Source organism: Schistocerca cancellata, chromosome 3 (genome assembly GCF_023864275.1).
Source record: "Schistocerca cancellata isolate TAMUIC-IGC-003103 chromosome 3, iqSchCanc2.1, whole genome shotgun sequence".
Classification (NCBI taxonomy): Eukaryota; Metazoa; Arthropoda; class Insecta; order Orthoptera; family Acrididae; genus Schistocerca; species Schistocerca cancellata.
The window spans coordinates 728,759,044-728,778,465 of NC_064628.1; the positions used below are offsets into that span (position 1 = coordinate 728,759,044).

General features: G+C 39.0%; 1 protein-coding gene across 1 annotated transcript in view; it reads right to left on the minus strand.

The window, feature by feature from the left end:
* The window catches only part of LOC126176985 (uncharacterized), a 1,181,096-nt gene extending 1,162,393 nt beyond the window's left edge, over positions 1–18,703 (minus strand). The window contains exon 1 of the mRNA XM_049924198.1: positions 18,385–18,703. The gene's annotated coding sequence lies outside the window, so the exon portion shown is untranslated. The remainder of the gene's footprint in view (positions 1–18,384) is intronic.
* Between the last annotated feature and the right edge of the window lie 719 nt (positions 18,704–19,422).

The following is a 19,422-nucleotide window of genomic DNA, read 5'->3' on the forward strand; positions in this document are numbered from 1 at the left end:
ACCGCTACACATGTTATCGTTATACTGACATCCTTGCTTCAGCTAATGGTTCTGTACACAACCAGTTTGATATTGTACTTATTACACTATCACGCAAGTTATTGGTGTACACTTATTCAGTACTTAATAATTTCAGTGTTAAATAGATACCCAAAACACCAACACATTCAGCACCATGTTACGTTGGCACCTAAACATTCCTTCTACTTCTGCTCTCTATAATGCTGTGACTCGCATCTGATTATTTAAGAATGCATTATTTGAGTTGTCCCCCTTGTTACCTCCATACATTATTACATGTACTTCGTGCATTGTGACGCCATTCTGATCACCTACACGCCGCGTCATTTTCTGTAAGCTTATTGAATGGCTATATACAGTCCATATTGTACTTGTCTTTTCACTATCGGACTATATAGGTAGTGGGTAGCAAAATTGATACACAAAATGTTCATTTATAATTTTACAAAATATTTGATTTTAAAAACCTTTTAATTTTTAATGGTGTTTTGTTATTCCCCGATGTTCTAGTTTTGGATTACTCAATACTTGAATGTACATACTGCACACTTTTGACAACCCCTTGAATGCAACTCTTTTCTTATGCTTTATAGTTTATGATCCTAGTTCTCTTCATTTGCTATTACAGTGCTAGTAGTTCATAACTTCTTTGCTATTACTTGTCATCCACACTCTCTATTCATTTGTTGTGTGAACATGAGCCTGACATGCCTATGCATCACTTGCAACGTGTTCCAGGAATGATGTGTCACGACTTGAGACAGTACATTTGCATAGTTATGTTGTGTATATACATTTTGCGGAAATATGTACCGAACCTTATTGTATCTTACTTCATTACGATTGTAATCTGTGATTTATATACACTACAGATCCGATGTTGGCAGCTTATATTTGCTGAAACCGATCACTGAAAATAACATTATAATTTGTGGTGTTGGTTGTTGAAGGTTTTACTTCTATATTTGACATAACTCTAGATTCCTCCATCCCCCCTTTGAGTGACGTCGAGCATATATAATTCTATTCGATCAATCATGTAACGTCGATTTTACACGTAGACGCAATGGCAACAATATTACCTTGATATGAAATAAAACGATCTCACTAATAGTGAAACAGTCATTCAAACTGTCCTTCACAATCAATATAATATCGAATAAAGAAAGAACGTAAAGTGAACCTCTCATGCGTATGAGTAAAAAATGTGTTGGGCCATGAACAGAAATACGTGGTAGCATTTTGTGGTGAATGAACATAAGATTTAACTATAAATATACTAGAAAATATCATATGTACGGGAGACTGCGGAACAAGGGCTGTGACGAAAGAAAGACGTAACTCCCGTGTGGACTGTGCACTGTTTTGAAACTTCGTAGCAGATTAAAACTATGTACTGGACTGGAAACAGAATCATGAAACATTCTTTTCTGCTGGCATTGCTCCCAGCAACAGGGTAGTCTCGGTGAGTCTCATAACCCACCCTCACAGCTTCATGTCTACCACTACCTCTCGCCTATTTTCCAAATTTGGTAAGACCTCTTTGCTTACGTTGCTGAGATAATATATCCGGAAGAATTGATAACCCAAATAACTGGCTTAACAACACCACCGGCGTTTGTTTCCCGACGGTGTACCTCACTATCCTTTGAGCGCCAGTGGTTCCTGCCTGACACCAGAATTTTAGTAATTCTCGGTTATTATTGGTTTTTCCGTCTTAAGCCTACTGCAGTTTAGTTAAAAAGAATTTTATAGCAGACACGCTTCGCTTTTATTTATAAAGCATCTTCCGTGGTCACTGGTGTTTCAATACATGTTTTCCAAATCACCGCTTAATGCTTCCTTGTTACGGTTGTTGTCGGAAGACTTCATTTCACATATACATTTGGTAGTTTTTGCCATTCCGCAGTACTTCTTGCGCTGAATTTGGGTTATTAAAACTTCACCTCGCTTTTGTTAAATCGAACTGAAGTTATTTGTATTTCTCGCTCTCCACAACGTTACAGTTCGACATCAGCGTGTAATACAAGAAGGGAAGAAGCAGTAGTTTGGAGATAATGCAAAGAAACACTCAGTAACCACGGAAGACGCTTTATAAATGAAAGTGAAACGTATCCGGTATAAAATTCTCTTTTAATTAGATTTAGTACGCTTAAGGTGGAAAACCAATAACAACTGATTTTAACAGCTGCTGCGGAAGAGGGCCACGCAGACTAACATACTTATTAGTTCTGCTTTGAAGTATCAGTGCCTTTCGCATGAAATCACACATGCTATTGCAACACAGACATCAAGTGGTACACGAATATACTGCGTTGTACCAGTTGCATCCAGCATTCAAAGTAACAGTCTTCGCGGAGATCGTGCTACATGATTGTAGAAGATTTAGATATGTAGTTTCTTTTAGAGCCATCATGATAGTGCATGTTAATATGTCTAAAGCTATTGTAAAGCACATTTCAGTTGGCACTAATTATTTCATCAGTGATTTCGAAATGACACCACTGCGAAAGTAATTTTTTTTATACAAATGTAAAAAAGTGTAGGCCTACTTCTGTTTGTTGTTTAGGATTACCGAGCGTGGAGGGGCAGTGGTTAGCACACTGGCCTATCATTCGGGAGGACGACAGTTCAAACCCGCGGTCAACCATCCGGATTTAGGTTTCCTGTGACTCCCTAAATCACTTCAGGCACATACCAGGATGGCTTCTATGAAAGGACATGGCCGATTTCCCTCCACATCTTTCCGTGATCCGAGCTTGTGTTCCGTCTCTAATGACCACATTGTCGACGGGACATTAAACATTATTCTCCTCCTCCTCTTTTTTTAAGATTATAAGTTTTTTGTGCGTTATGAGTTGATGGAAGTTTCGAGATGTGGGATTTTGGCTGGGATAAATGCGAAACCACTTTCAAGCACATCACATGAAATGATGGGTGAATGAATCTGTATGTCACTGTGGTTGAAATTGGAAGCATCCCTTTCAAAAAATTCGTTGTTCACGTTTTTCCAATTTCTTCTTATATTAATTGCTTGCTATGATAATAAAGGTTAGGTCACCACATGAAACTATGTTCTCATACATTTTCTGTTCTTAAAGGTTTTCCTGCTTATACAAAGTTTCTAGATTAAAACAGTCTTGGATCGGAAACATCCAAACTTGTTGATACTCGGGATTCAAGCACAAATACGATGAAATAGTTTCCCACTTTCCGATCAATAAATCGAACATTTTCAACGACTTTAGCTGATATTATGACATCGTTCCAAAATGTACCCTACACATTGTTACTCGCAGATTGCATTTAAGGAGCGATTGTACACTGCGCAATGCATTTGGTCAAATTTTCGAAGTCCCATAATAGTCACCTATTTTGAGGCAGAAGTTTGAAATTACACTCACAGGTGTCTACCACCTTCCACTGTAACGATTCAAACGGCGTCCTGAGAGGTCATCCAACGTCTTGGCACTCTTCCAAGAGAAAGGTATCGACACATGCTGAAAAAGGCCACAGCTCAGAACTTCGTGAGATGTTAATGGTGCCAAAACGCAATCAAATTTCACCTCAGTTCAGTCCAACACCACCGTGTGGCTGTGTCACTCGGTGGAAAGGTGTACACCCCCTCCCATTACCCACACGTCAACCCTTCTTTAGATGTCTCAGCGATGAAGGTCAGAACAACGGCGCCCAGCATTGAAATCGTGCGATTTTGTTATGAGTGGTCGAGAAAAACATTTCAACAACCGCCACTCAGAATCGATAAACTTGATAAACTTTTACACTGCTGACAACCTCGGACGTTTCAGTTATGCTCTAACGACATTGTGGGTCTGCAACATCAATGGAGGTGGTCGAACCTCCTCGAGTACAGCACGACCGCACTTATCGATGCGAAGCAATTACGAGGTTTCGTGAAAGTGACTGGAACGGTTCAAATGGTTCAAATGGCTCTGAGCACTACGGGACTTAACTACTGAGGTCATCAGTCCCCTAGAACTTAGAACTACTTAACTAACCTAAGGACATCACACACATCCATGCCCGAGGCAGGATTCGAATCTGCGACCGTAGCGGTCACGCGGTTCCAAATTAACTCGCTTAGAACCGCACGGCCACACCGGCCGGCGACTGGGACGGTTCTAGGCGCTTCGGTCCGGAACCATGCGGCTGCTACGGTAGTAGCAGGTTCTAATCCTGCCTCAGGCATGGATGTGTATGATATCCTTATGTTAGTTAGGTTTACGTAGTTCTACGTCTGTGGGACTGACGACCTCAAATGATGTCCCATTTTTGATTCACGGAGAGCTATGGCGTAATGTTTAACAGAATACTAACCTTTTGTATAAGCAGCGGAGACCCAACTTGTTCGGCCCTACAGATTTTCACGGAGGGCTATGGTGTAATGTTTAACAGAATACAAACCTTTTGTATAAGCAGCGGAGACCCAACTTGTTCGGCCCTACAGATAGAAAATTTCTATGGTACCCTGAATAATGGGATGTTTTCTATTATAACGTCGTATCGGACTTCATTCCTTATGCATGTCTTTCTCCATTACTCGGTGGCTACAATGACTGCCTCTGTTACATAGTAAATTGTCCCATTCTTCTATTTACATTCTTTTTGTCGGCCAGTTAGAAGCACTTTTGCTTTTTGTTTGTGCAGTGCACAATCTTACATAGATCCTCTTTGCGAGATAGTCAGTACCCCAGGTAGGTATTTTTTGGAGATATAACTTGAAGTAAGTGTTATTTCATATCGAATAAATTTTTCTCACAGATAATTTTATCAACTATGAGAAGTTTGATATGGTAGTTGATTTTGTTCGCCATAGATAACTCGAATAATCATGGTCCTGTTACACCTCATTTCTTTCCACGGAGCATTACTTCCTGGCTGTTGATGAATTTCCTGCTGACATAATGCTATACGTTCTACCTGCCAGGAAATGTTCAGAAATGTCACAACTATTATCCTGGTTCGATATCCAGTAACAACGTATTCGCTTTAGTACACCCGGGGCTGTCTTGACTCAAGTATTTTTCAAAAATGTAGAAACATCGAATGCATCTGCTTAACTATATGCGTAGAATTAAAGATGTTACGTATGGCCAGTGCGATCTGGGATTAACACGTTCGAAGTTTGCGGAATTCACACTAGGTTCCATGGAAGAGGTCACTTTATGAAAATTGTGTGAGCATGAATTCAGAAAAGGTTCTTCAAATTTGTTCTAAATAGGGTAGATAATTTGTAAAAATGCAGCCAACTCGTATATGACGTTGAGACCTGTTCTTTTCCCATTATCTGGTAGGATTCCCAGTTTACTTAGGAATGTACTTTACATTCAGAACTAGAGAGTTTTGGTTCAAATGGCTATGAGCACTATGGGACTTAACATCTGAGGTCATCAGTCCCCTTCAACTTAGAACTACTTAAACCTAACTAGCCTAAGGACACCACACACATCCATTCCAGAGGCAGGAATCGAACCTGCAACCGTAGCGGTCACGCGATTCCAGACTGAAGCGCCTAGAACCGCTCGGTCAAACCTGCCGGCAGAGATTTTTGGTTTACAGGTAATTACAAAGAAATAGGGATATCATGTAAAACAAAGAAACAAACGAAAAAAAGTAATGAACAATATCCAGGTTTCACTTTTTTTTTATTGCAACGGATCCGGCACAATGCAGATGATTAAGTTATGTGGTGAAAGCATGCTTAAGCCGTCACACGTTTGAGGGTCTTACTATCACTTGTCTTGAACTGTGGACCTAGAAACGACGGAGAGGCTTCGTCCCCACCGTAGCCATCAGTGGTTCACAACCCCACAGCAGGCTACAGAAGTCTACTGACCCCACCACCGCCCCACACCGAGCTCTTAGTTATTGTGTGGTTCGGCCCCCACTGAACCCCCTAGGAATTTCTCACACCAGAAGAATGTAACCCCCAAATGTTTGCGTGGTAGAATAATTACGTGTACGAGTACATGGAGACAGCATTTGCTCAGCAATCACCAACATAACGTAACTGAGGCGGAATAAGGGGAACCAGCCCACATTCACCGAGGCGGATGGAAAACCATCCACAGACTAGCCGGCACACCGGACCTCGACAGTAATCCGCCGGGCGGATTCGTGTTGGGGACCGGCACACCTTCCCACCCGGAAAGCAGTGTTTACACCGCACGACAAACCATTACAGGAGTTCTTTTCTTCCTGTCACACTTCTACTGAATCTGAGATTGGGGGAGGTGATGCGAGGAAAGGTGGAGCCGAGAGTTTCGAAATTGTGATTTCGACTCGCAAGAAGCCTTGCTGCGGTGGAGATGACCACTCTGTTTTTGGGAGAACCGAAACAGTGTAAGCGCTGGCGAACCGTTAGGAGGGGTTGATAAAGTGTAAGTCCAGTTGTAGAACGTTGCTGGATTCTGCTGTGAATACGAAGCGATTGGTTCTTTTATGCTCTTGTACACTACCGAATGACAGCATTAAGTAATCTTACATGAGGTGGATTGATATTGCTTAGCGCGGTGATTCTCTGTTAAACGGGACTCAATTGAAAAAGTCCCCAAGTATATCAATAGTATCCCGAAAAAATTAAACACTGAAAAATATACGTGCTACCTCGTCTACCCCACGAGAGTGCCTCTATGTGGATATAGAAACCTTGAACGTTGACCTTTCAATCGAAAGCATAACTCAGCAATGAACACAGTAAGGAAGAATCGTGGGTGGCACTCAAACTTTCAATCCATGAGCATCTCTTTCATGTTAATATCTCGACGTAATTTCTAACGTTTAAGTAGCTACTACTCCAAATTATCGGGAGGATATTGGGGATCTTGCTGACTTTCTATCTCTGTACATGCCAGCGTCCCGTTTCATGGCGATTACATTTCTAAATGCATATACCTTATGACGTAGAGCAGTATATAAACTTCTGAACAAAACTTCCTGTTCACTGTGCACTGATTTCGGAAACTTACGTGCTGCGATTAGAAAGAAGGACCGTAGAGGTAACGGCATATAGTCTCCTCTATTATAACAAAAATAATAAAATATGTTACTTCATGTTGAATAAATTTTCCTCACACAGGATTTTATCAATTATTAGAAGTCTGAGATGGTAGTTGATATTGTTCGCTAAGTATACAACGAATAATAAGGGCTCTGTTACACTTCCTCCCTTCGTACGAAGTATCACTTCCGTGCCTGCCGAGGTTCAATATTGAACTTTTCCCTGAAAAGTACTGCAATCTATTCAAACATCCGGAGCCATGTGTTTTCGATTCGAAAGGTCAAGTTTTTGCATCTCATCAGCAACGAGATCAATTTACACCAATTGCAAGTTCGTATTGGGGAAAGACGGGGAACGTAATCGGAAGTGTGGATTTCAAAGGAACCACCCGGGTATTTGCTTTAAGGTAATTAATGAAATATCGGAAAATCTAAATATGATAGACCTGATGAAAACATCAGGCACTGACTTCCTGACTATGAGCCCGCCGTTGCACTATCTCACCCAGCGTTTAAAATACGAATCAGTTTGTAGATAATGAAGTTAGATCCTTTGGCGAGTACAGGAAGGTCGCATTATATCGCAGAGGAAATGTAGCAGATTGACACTGAGTTAATCACATCTACTTTCAAGCTTCGTAACACCTCCTGGTGGTGTAGCTTCCGACTCTCGGATTCCGAAAATGGATGGAATCTTCATGGTCAGAAGTTGAGGTGCACTGTGAAGAGAGGAGCCGGCACACAATTCGAGACTTAGTACCTCAGTGTCACAGATTTAATCACAGATCTCATATTCGTAGCCCATATAGTATGGATATGGGATACTGGGAATGGCCAGAAGAAAAATCTGTATTGTGTCTGAACACAAGACTGATGAAGTACGTTTCAACACGACTAGGGCTATAAATGCTTAGGGGAGATACTAACTCGTTGTATGAAGTAGGGCGATCGCGTAAAATGACTATTGACGAAGGTGAATTGAAGACTGACATTTGCGGGAAATGTAGTGTATATGTGAATTAAATCCCACGCAAGATGCTAGTGCGAACAATTGCAGCATAATTTTCCAAAATCGTTATGAAATATGCATGACAGCAGACATTCAACAAATTCAGAGGCGCTCTGATAGAATCGTAATAGGTCAGTAGGGCACGTACTGAATTGTAACAGCATTGATCGGACAACTTAAATGGGAATCTTTAGAAAAAGAACGACATAGTTCAAACGAAATGTGTCCCGTACATTCAGTGAACCTTTATTCGAAGGTAACGGTGTGGCGATTATCACATCAGCAACATATATCTGGAGAAGGCTTTATTAGAAAATGGTAAGAAGGGTAGAGCGGTGTACAGAGGCATATAGTAAATAGAAAGTAAAATTTCCCTCTCCCAGTTCTCGAAAAGAATTTTCAAAAATGAACTAAGGTTACTGGTACAATACAACTTCTGATATTCACTGTACAGAGGCTTGCAGAATATATATGTAGTTCTAGATCAGTCTCTTGCAGAGGAATTTTAATGTCTGAAGCCGGCATGGTACTGAACATCTGTGATAAAGGAGACTACTCTGATAACAGATACGGCTTTGTGCCTGTCGCCAATATGTGGAAACTGTGTATTTACTATTTTACTTTATCATAGTTTTAGGTATAAAAGAGATCAAATGTTGAACGAAACTAGTCACAATAAAAACAATTGTGCAACTGAGACGCCGGGTAGTGGGTCCGACTTTTGGCATCTTACAAACACCAAGAGCTGAAAGAGTTTATTCGCCCTGGTACAGATGGTAGCTTAATTACCGTAAGAGATGAACAGGAAAGCCTGTGATTTCTGTTTCTACCTCGACTCTAAACTCCAATAAAATAGAATATAATAAATTTTATTACCGATAGTATTGTTTCTTGTCCTTACTTCACGACTGAGTACACAATTCTGGTTTTTCTACAACTTACGTTCACGTATTATGTAGTTACAGTGCAGACTACACTCAGAAACCACAGTAATGTGAATACAACACTCTAACGCTACTGGGCCATTTCAGTTGTAGTATCCTAATGAGTATTTTCGTATGTATATGACGACGGAACTTTATAGATTATTGCAACAATTATTAGTGATTAGTAATTAGTAAATATTGGAAACTAGGTATTCAGTATCCTACTTATCGTACCTCTACATATTAAGGTGATCTAATGTTAAAGAAAACTTGTCACAAAAAAATAAAGGTGAGACTGAGATGGTGAAAATAAGTATAAACATGAAAATAAACAATTACATTGACATTTACATTATATTACACAAGCCAGCTAAAGGTGTGTGGCGGAGAGTACCTTTTGTACCATAACTGAGTTCTCAAACGCTGTTCCCCTCGGGAATAGTGCGTCGGAAGTATGATTGTTGGTCAGCCTCTGGACTGGCTCTAATTTCTCGAATTTTTTCCTCATGGTCATTACGCGAGACGTATATGGCAGGAAGTAATAGGTTGTACGACTCTTCGCGTAAAGTGCGCTCTCCAAATTTCAGTAGTACGTCTCTCCGTGACGCATAATTCCTCTCTAGCAACGTCTTCCTGTTGAGATCGTCGAGCATCTCCCTAACGCTCTCATGCTGACTAAACGATCCCGTGACGAAACGCGCTAGTCTTCGCTAGTTCTTCTCTATCTCTGGATGGGATGCCACATAAATGAACGATACTCAAGAATGGGTCGAACATGAGCTAAGAAGCCAATTCTTGCTAGAAATATGTGTCTGACAACTGCTTTTCCTACTATTTGGTTTATGTGTTAATTCCACTTTAGGTCGCTATGGATAGTTACTCCTAGATGTGTCTGACCACGGTTTTTCCAACTGTTTGGTTTATGTGTTAATTCCACTTTAGGTCGCTATGGATAGTTACTCCTAGATATTTTACGACACACACTATTTCCAGCAGTTTGTCATTAACAGCGTAGAACTTTTATTTACATCCAGGGTTACCTGCCACAGCCTGCAGCATTCATCAGTTCGTGGAGGTCATTCTGTAAATCTTTACTATCTTCTGGCATTTCTGCTTGTTTTAGAGACTACCACATCATCTGCGAACAACCTTAGAGAACATCCGACGCTTTCTATGGATCATAAACAGTAACCCACCTGTCACAATTGCTTGGGGTACTCCGGAAAATCTGATGTAGCATGTGGTCAATTAAACCCTTACAATACATACTATTTCACCTTATTTCCATTTAAAATTCTTTTTAAAGTGTATGTATTTAATATAGTTGGGCTGACAAAGCACACACTAAAGTCTCTCTTCAATCGGAATGAATATTACCATAGAAAGCACGTGGCGTTTTTCGGTCTATGGTGTAAGGACCACTGTTGCCAAAGTCTCATAGTACAAAGACAGACGACAAAATAGGCGCTGCCGCCATTGTGTAGCCAGTAGATGACTGATAACAGTATCTACTCAAAAATCATTAGTAAATTTAGTGGCCGTACAAGTGGCTAACGGAATACAGCGATTTCGAGACTTATTACTTTAAATTAAAGGGTTATTAACTTTTGAATACGGCATTATCACGTATGCCCTTTCAACTATCTCTACACTTTTACTGCAAAAGGGCCGTTGTTTCGGAATTATATATCAGTTAATACCAGTTTTGTTCTGCAAACTAAGTAGAGCGCTATAGTGCCTGTGAAAACCAAATGTTTATTCAGTCGATTTCTAAAGAATTACGAATATAGTACTGTTTAGTAATTAATGTTTCTCATGTCTTCCTAAACGATAATATCCGAAGTATTCCTGGTATCTATGGATATTAATGATATATAAATCTACTGTTGTCTGTTAATGCCTATCAGCCTTCTCACTAATGCTAGATAAATCAGATATTGTCCGTTTATGAATGTCAGTCTTCTCACGGCACCATTAGTTATTAAAACAATATTACCAATGCGGTGAGTTAAGAACCGTTAAGGTTGCTGAATTACTAAGGGAACTTTACTGAAGCAAAATGTATGATGCAAAATATTCGAACGTCATCCTGCACGTTCACAGTTTATTTCTCTGAACGGCAGTGTCTGTAATATCTACCCCTGTACCTGCTGTTAGAGTTAGTTCGCAGCCAATGCATGGTGTGCGTGGCAGGTCACAGATGGCAGCACTGTTACTCTAGTCCGTTGTTCGCCGCCGCCGTTCGTCAATTAAAGCCTCTGACGTAGGACGTCGCGTTAATAGAGCAGAGGATGATGAGCAATTCGCGCTAACTCCGTCGTTAAGGTATGGTGCTAATTCATTGGTGATAAAACCGTTACGAATTTCACTTATTTTCGGTCACCTGTAAATTAATTATCATTTAACTCAATAACATGTCGGTTTGCAAACTGTGATTGTTAATGCATTTCAAAGGAATCGACGAAGATTCTCTGATTACATTCTTCTTTAAAGCTAATGACTGGGAAGTCTCTCAGTAATTCATGATAAAGGCAGTCATTAGTGATGTACGAGAGAAACGTCTATGAATTTTTATTGTTGTTAAGGTTACAATAATACTAACGCATATACAATTGTTAATGGATTGAGTAGGTAGAGCCACCTGTCCATGATTTTTTAATAAGAAGTAACAGATTTCACCTAATTGTTCTTTTGTTCCTTACATATAATAATGCGCATTCTCAAGCCATTTTAGATATACTAGAAGACTCCAAAAGTTCTGTGACACATACTGCCAATCAGCATAGAGAGAACACTCTAATTAGACGACAAAACGTGTTGCTGCAAAACATAAACTGAAAAAAAAATGACTTATGCAAAGTTTCAGTTTGCTTCACTGACAATGTGAAACTTTATGTCGTCGCCTGCGACGAAGATAGCAAATTAGTCACTATAAACGTAAAGAACCATGGAACACCTAAGGACGTCCTGTGATAAGTATCAGATATTTCTAAGATCTTTGTGTTATAGCCGAAGACGTATTGTTTTTCCAATAGAATAAAGTGAATCATTTCTACAGAGTTTCGTGCCAAGTGGTAACCTCTTGAGACACAATACCATTCTCTTTAGTTACCTGCAAATTACCGCTATTAGTTCACGATTCAATCGTACATGACTACGGTGAAACGTCTTACCACTAACGTAAAGCATATAACTGAACATTACGGTAACATCGTGAAATTTAATTTCATGATTAATCAAAGATATCGAAATAGAGATTTCGTCGCAGCACACCGGGGGGAACTAATTTCGTTAATGTGTAATACAGTACACACGTACATTTACATGGTCAATATCGCTCTTGAAAATGCAATCGTACTGTAATCTTATAGCATAGGCATATAACGTAATAAAAAAATTCAATACAGGAATGTAACTGCTTGAGCCTACTGCTGAATCTATACATCAAAGAAGCCATGACCGATATAAGAAAGTATTTAAGAGTGGGATTAAATTTCAAGGTGAAATGATATCAATGATAAGATTAGCTGGTGATATTGCTGTCTTGAGTGAAAGTGAAGAAGACTTACAGCATTTGTTGAATGGAACGTACAGTCTAATGAGAACATAATATGGATTGAGAGTACATCGAAGAAAGATGAAAGCCATGAGAAGTAGCAGAAATGAGATCAGTGAGAAACTTAACATCAGAATGAAGACGAAGCTTAGGAATTATGTTTCCTATGCAAAGTAACCCATTACGGACACAGTAACGAGGACATAAAAGGAGGGTAGGAAATGCAAAACGGGCATCTGCTAATATTAATTTGAAGAAGAAATTAATGAGAATGTACTTTTGGATCACAGTATTCTACGGTAGCGAAACGTGGACTGTTGGATGACCGGAATAGAAGAGAACAGAAGAATCTGAGCTGTGGTGCTACAGAACAATGACGAAAATTTGTTCGAATGGTACAGTATGTAAGAATTGAGGAGATTCTCCTCAAAAGGTATGGAAAGGTATGGAAAACACTAATAAGAAGAAAAGACGAGATCGTAAAACATCTGTTAAGACACCAGGGAATTACTTCCATGTACCAGAAGGAGCTGCTGACGTGAGTCTGTCCAACTTTCCTCTGTCAACAAACTGTAACAAACGCAATGGCAGATTCCTATCAACCTGCTTCTTAGCTATGCAACATTTCTCATATATTTTATAAACTTTCAACATATGCTTTAGCATGTAATTTATCATTGCACTCATCTGACCAAGGGTTTTGGAATGCCGACAAAGACTGCTTCGTACGTCATTTGTCGGAAACATCGTTTTCATTTCTTGACTGTTTCATTTACTAACAGGGGTGTATTGTCGTATGTGACATAACCGAAAGTTTATCTCGCCTGATTCTTCAGTATACTACTCCAACAGAATTTTCACACGATGTGGTGAAGAAATAATATCTTATAGTCTAACATACTATTGACTCAGCCGTAAAATGCTAGAAAGTAATTTCTCGATACATACAGGATAAATATTCTTAATAATGTTTACTAGTGTGTGTAATAGAGTTTATGGATACAACAGACGAATTTTTGAGTGGTGAGGTACTTCAACTGGTGCCATAATGAGCATTGCTGAAGTAAGCCTAACAGACTTTAGACATAGATTACTTTGGTAGGTGTTAGTGCTTATTACGAGGCGAGTAGTAACTGTGGGCTGATGCCAATACAGGTAATGTTACGCATTAACTATTGGTATATTATACTACACGTTTCAGAAATGCTAAATTTCATGATTTCAAACGATCATTTGTTAACACAAGCGCCCTACCTCGCAATCAGTGTTATTTTTATTTCCTTACTCAAGGAACGTGCTAACACGATCATTAGAAAGTGAGCTGTTTGTGGTACTACAAAACCTTTACTCGTACAAATTTCTTTGTTATAATAGATACGTCAGGTAACTGTTGAATAATGCAAATTTGCAAGTCGGTTTTTGAGTTTTGCATGTGGCATAGGTGCTTCCTTCATAATAATCGTTTCATTACAGCGTCACGAACAGATTAGCTGCATACTTATAGAACAAATGGTCGCCAGCCACTCACTACCGAACTATAACGAAGCCTATGAATGAAGGATGCTTCCAGATGTTATCAGGAGGTGAACTTCAGGTATCTCCTTGAGAATGAATTAAACAATTTGACTTGTTTGTCTGTATTTCTGTGACAATATATATATATATATATATATATATATATATATATATATATATATATATGTGTGTGTGTGTGTGTGTGTGTGTGTAATATTGCCGGCTGTGAGGGCCGAGCGGTTGTAGGCACTTCAGTCTGGAACCGCGCGACTGCTATTGTGGCAGTTTCGAATCCTGCCTCAGGCCTGGATGTGTGTGATGTCCTTAGGTTAGTTAGGTATAAGTAGTTCTAAGTTCTAGGGGACTGATGACCTCAAATGTTAAGTCCATAGTGATCACAGCGATTTGAACCATTTTGGAATTCATTTTGGAAGTTCAGTATAAACATATCAACATGTAATTAAGCTTTAAATATTTGTTATCTTACTGTGCTGATTGTAGGTGAAAGGTTAAAATTAAGTGTCGCGCCTGGGCTTCGAACCCAGAGTCATATGAACTCCCGTTCCGCAGAAACTCACAGGCTGTATCTGTCACTGCCGACCACTCTCTCCTTTCACAATGCAAGAGCCTCTACAAACAATAAAGGGAAGTGACAGCAGCCGAGGACAAAGTGAGGTTTATTGTTGTCCACTATCGGTTCTAGGATGTTAAAGCGACAGTTATAGAATCCGACTTTGGTGCGCAGGTCAGACTGGTCACATGTAATCACAGCACATGTAACTGTCAATGGATTTTAGTAAAAAGAGTTCGAAAAACGGCCCTCTGCATCGATAGATATTGACAGATAAATAGTAGCGTGCCCCAGTGTATTAGCTGTGTGGGATTATACAATACAAGTTACTCATACGCAAATAAGACTAGATTTTTAGCCATGTAACGTTACTTCACGAAATCCTACTGATTTAACACACTAGCCAGCTGCAACCACTACATTAGATCATCAGGTCCATACAATTCTGTCAATGTTTTGACTGGTTACAATAGCTTGTTCACCAGTGACACACTACTTATTGTCCAGAACCAAAAACGCTATGTAGTATGAAGGTAATGATGAATGTGCTACTTACACACTGTGTGGCATAACGTTTTGCTCTCCCTGTGATCTATTTCGACGTGGGTCTTAGATACACACACACATGTAAAAACAACTAATGCTACGGACGAAGTGTTAAACCTAAAATCATTTTAAGCATTGTCCAATAGAGTAAGTATAAAGTATTAAATGGAGATATACTGCGATGAGCATGTCGGTGTAGAGTGCTATGGACGGCCCTCACCGCAACAAATGAAATCTAAGTATAAGAAACTGTGTTTAATCGAAGCATAGGGATGTAGGCCCCAAAAGATGTAGCAGATAGGGCACATTGTAGAGGCAGATAACGACTAAAATACAAAAATTAGAATTTGGGTAGTGTGGGTGTAGTAGTTACGTAATGTAGGGAAAAATAGGACAGCAGTACAGTAGTAAAAATGAGATAAATTGTATAAATGACATACAAACGATTTAGTGCAATTTTTGAAGTATGATCCGATGCCCGAATGCTCAGGAGAATCTAATGAAAACCATCAGGGACGGTTCACAATTTCATACAAGAAGCCTTATTCACGAATATCATATACGAATAATCACTTGTCATATGTGACAGAATGTGAGCTAACCTTTTTGATCATTGATGGGTACCATTGCTTATTTGGCCTGCACATTCGTTCACTTGAAGTACCTTCCATAGTTCATGTCCTACCAGCAAAATTTGTCGACGTTTTGTGGAATAATTCATACCCTATAGACGAAGTGATCGTGATAGGTAAATGCTTAACATGCTGGGTTCTCAAAGAACACATACAGCTATGTAGTCATAATAATTGATAGATTCTCCTGCACATATTACAGGCTAAGTTAATTTCTGGCACACATGTCATTTTATTAACAGAAATGAGTTACGTGTATGTTCGAAATACGAAGGTAACAAGAATGAACACTTGGTCAGTCATATTGAGTAACACTGGCATTAGCATTTTAAAAGAGGTTCTTCCATTAATGAGTATATATTAGCACAAAGGATTCAGTTGTTTAAAATAGCAATAGGTACCAAATAAATTAAACTGGAAACTAGTGTGCAGACTTATAATCCATCTAAAGACGTTGTATGTTTGCTATTGATTTCTATTTAGGGAAAAATTTGAATTCGAAAAAGTGTCCATGGCGTTTAGACACCAATGCATCAGAAATGCGCAAACAGTTTAGTAAATAAAGGAAAGATTTTCTTGTTAATGCTAATTTCTGCAGACAGCTCATATATCCAGTAATATGTTCATCTGAATCCATAAAGAAGAAAATATTATGTACCAAATATAATGTTTCTAAATATGAACCCAAAGGCCATCAGAAGCTAAAATAATAGTAGTCAAGAGACCTATTCTTTGTTTAATATATTCGTTAACCACACATTTATTCTGCATCTAAAATGAAGATAAAATTTCACAGTCTATAATTTCATAATAATTCAAACATCCAACATGCTAGAGTAATTACAGGAAGTAACATCTGTTAATTAATACATTGGAAAAATACTGAAAGTGTCAAAGTTCACTTTTATTTGCATAATGATTAGTTTTGGGTCGGCATCCGTTTTCAAGTCACCCTTGTAATCAAAATGCTATTCCAAAATATAGGAAACATCTCAAGATAACAAACATATACATACAAAAGTGGAATTTCGTAGTTACAAAGCATACAACAATTCTATGATTTGTAACTCCTCATTTGTGGTTTAAAGTGTATGTGTTTGTTTTCTTGATATAGTTGTTATGCTTTGGGAAATGCGATTTTGACTATCTGGATGACAAGAAAGGGGTTTCCAACTGAAGCTAGTATCACGTATATAAGTGAAATTTTTAAATTTGGCTTTCTTCTGTTGCATTTATATCAATGATTAACGTTACTGACATATAACTGAAACAAATGGCAACTAATGGTAATACAATTTGATGTATAAATAATTCACTGTATTATAATTAACAGTGAAGAAGTGCTGAAGTGTTGTGGAGCTTTCAAACACAAAGTGAGTCGCTGAAGACATTCAGGAAATATACGTCATTTAGATATATAACCACCTACACTATTAGTTGTGATTAGTGATCACCAATCCATTAGTCACTAGAAAATCGTTTGGGAAATTCTCATTACCAGGTATGAATACTCGACAGGTAACATAACAATATCTCATGCTCTACTTGGAGGCAAATGCAGCCGAAGTGAAATCATAATGCAGTTTTGTGAATTGAATTATCGGTAATTCTGAGAATATTGAAACAGAATCTGATCGTAGAGATGTATTAGACATTATGTTCTTTCCTTAACTTCTAATAATTTTTGGACAGTATTCCTACACTCAGGACTCACTGTCATGTAGGAGCCTCTAAATGAGAACGTTCTCGTAATTTGACTGTTCATTAATTGCATTATTTATAGAGAATATTTGACTGTTCAATTATACCCTTCCTCCTGAAAGAAATTAAAATTTGGACGGAGAAACATAATACATACGGTCATGCTGAATATTACAGAGGAGTGGTAATAAGGAAACAGACATTCACATTTGATTATTACAAGAAACTATGCTTGATTTTACAAAAAATAGTAACATACTTGTAATACAGCACATAATGTGTCATTTTTCTCAAGTGAAATAGTTTTAATTATCGAAGTAACTATTCCACAAACTCTGAATTTGTCAGTCTAAGTTGTATGTGTTTATACTGATATTTGTATCTGTAGAATCATTTATTCTATGTATGGAAGCTTTGGATCTGCACGAAACTCCGCTGTTGAATTAAAACGACATAAGAATGTTGTGATAGGTTTATTTGCTTGTTAGGAACTCAAAATTGCTGCAGGCAGAAGGTAGACATGACTAAATAATTTCCACATGCGTGGATAGATACGTTCTTCAAATATATTTTCTAAGAAACGCAATAGCTTTATCAAAGTCCCACATCGTCAGTAATATACTGAAACAGTCTTTGATGTACTACTATTTGTTTCACATGAGTAATGGCAGTAACTGATGATCACTTTTCTTTACAAATATTCAGCCTAGCGAGGATGGCTTAGTTAGCTCACATTGAAATAATAATTATTGCTTCGGAAATACCAAAAGTATAGTGTTCACTGGATGAGAGTCATAAATAAATCTTACTCATAAGGGCATTTAGTCTAATGTTATGATACCAGTAAATGAAATACTGAAGTTAGGAAATTATGTTTACCTATTTACCTTAAATGCTGCACCAAGTGTTTCCTTGTCACCCGCAATTCAGTTCAAAAAACACTGACTGTCATTACTGGTGTGTACATTTTCAGATTAGATCTTATCGAAGAAAACGGCAGTTTAAATATGAACAGTGAGGGTGCTAAATTCCAACAAGAGTGATCCCTCCACCGCACATTTCAACACTTAGGATTTAGAAATGTTGCAAATCAGCTGCAAAATCCCATTTGTTCATGTTGAGGGTAACGTAAGTCAACACACAACAACAGTGAATATAGGTCGAGGTGATGTAAAAACGAATGACAGTTTACTTGTTCTCCACGAACACCAGTCTCAGAATACGTCGGCGCGGCAAATGTGCGACGCGACCACGGTGAACAGCGCAAGGCGATGTGCGCGTGGCACGCGGGACTGCCTACCCAACCGACCGACAGGGGCACCGGCGGCGGACTGAGCGCTCACCGGCTGCGAGGACCCCACGTGCCACGCCTCCACAGCACGGCGCCGGCGCACGGGCAGGGCAGGGCGGCGGGATGCTTCGGCTGCCACTGGCCGCATCTCCCAAAAAGTCTTACGACACCTCACGCAATCAGAACTTTCGTGTAATGTCGAAGGACTAATTCGCTCTCTTTGAATACCATCTACCTTCTACTTCACATAACATGCATCCGAGGCCCCACTAATAACGTAGAATTCCTAATTCACAATTACTGTTGATATATTTATCTTGCGGTCGTTTGTTGATGCATCACTTTTGGCAGCTCCGCACCATGCAAGAGGGTACACTGCATCTTGAAATATCAATAAAAACCAATCTGGTATATTTTCCGATGGCGTGGAAAGGTTCTTTTCATCGCCGCAGTTCCTGCCACCGTTCATCTTCATTTCAGCGGATTGTGTCTTTACTGCCATGGAAGCAGACAACCTATTACGACACGTCTCACCAGTCAACGTATGCTGATGACTACTTATACAGATAAGTGAATCCATCCGAATTATACTCGTGTTTCACACAAACCACTTAAAATGCCAAAACGAAAACCA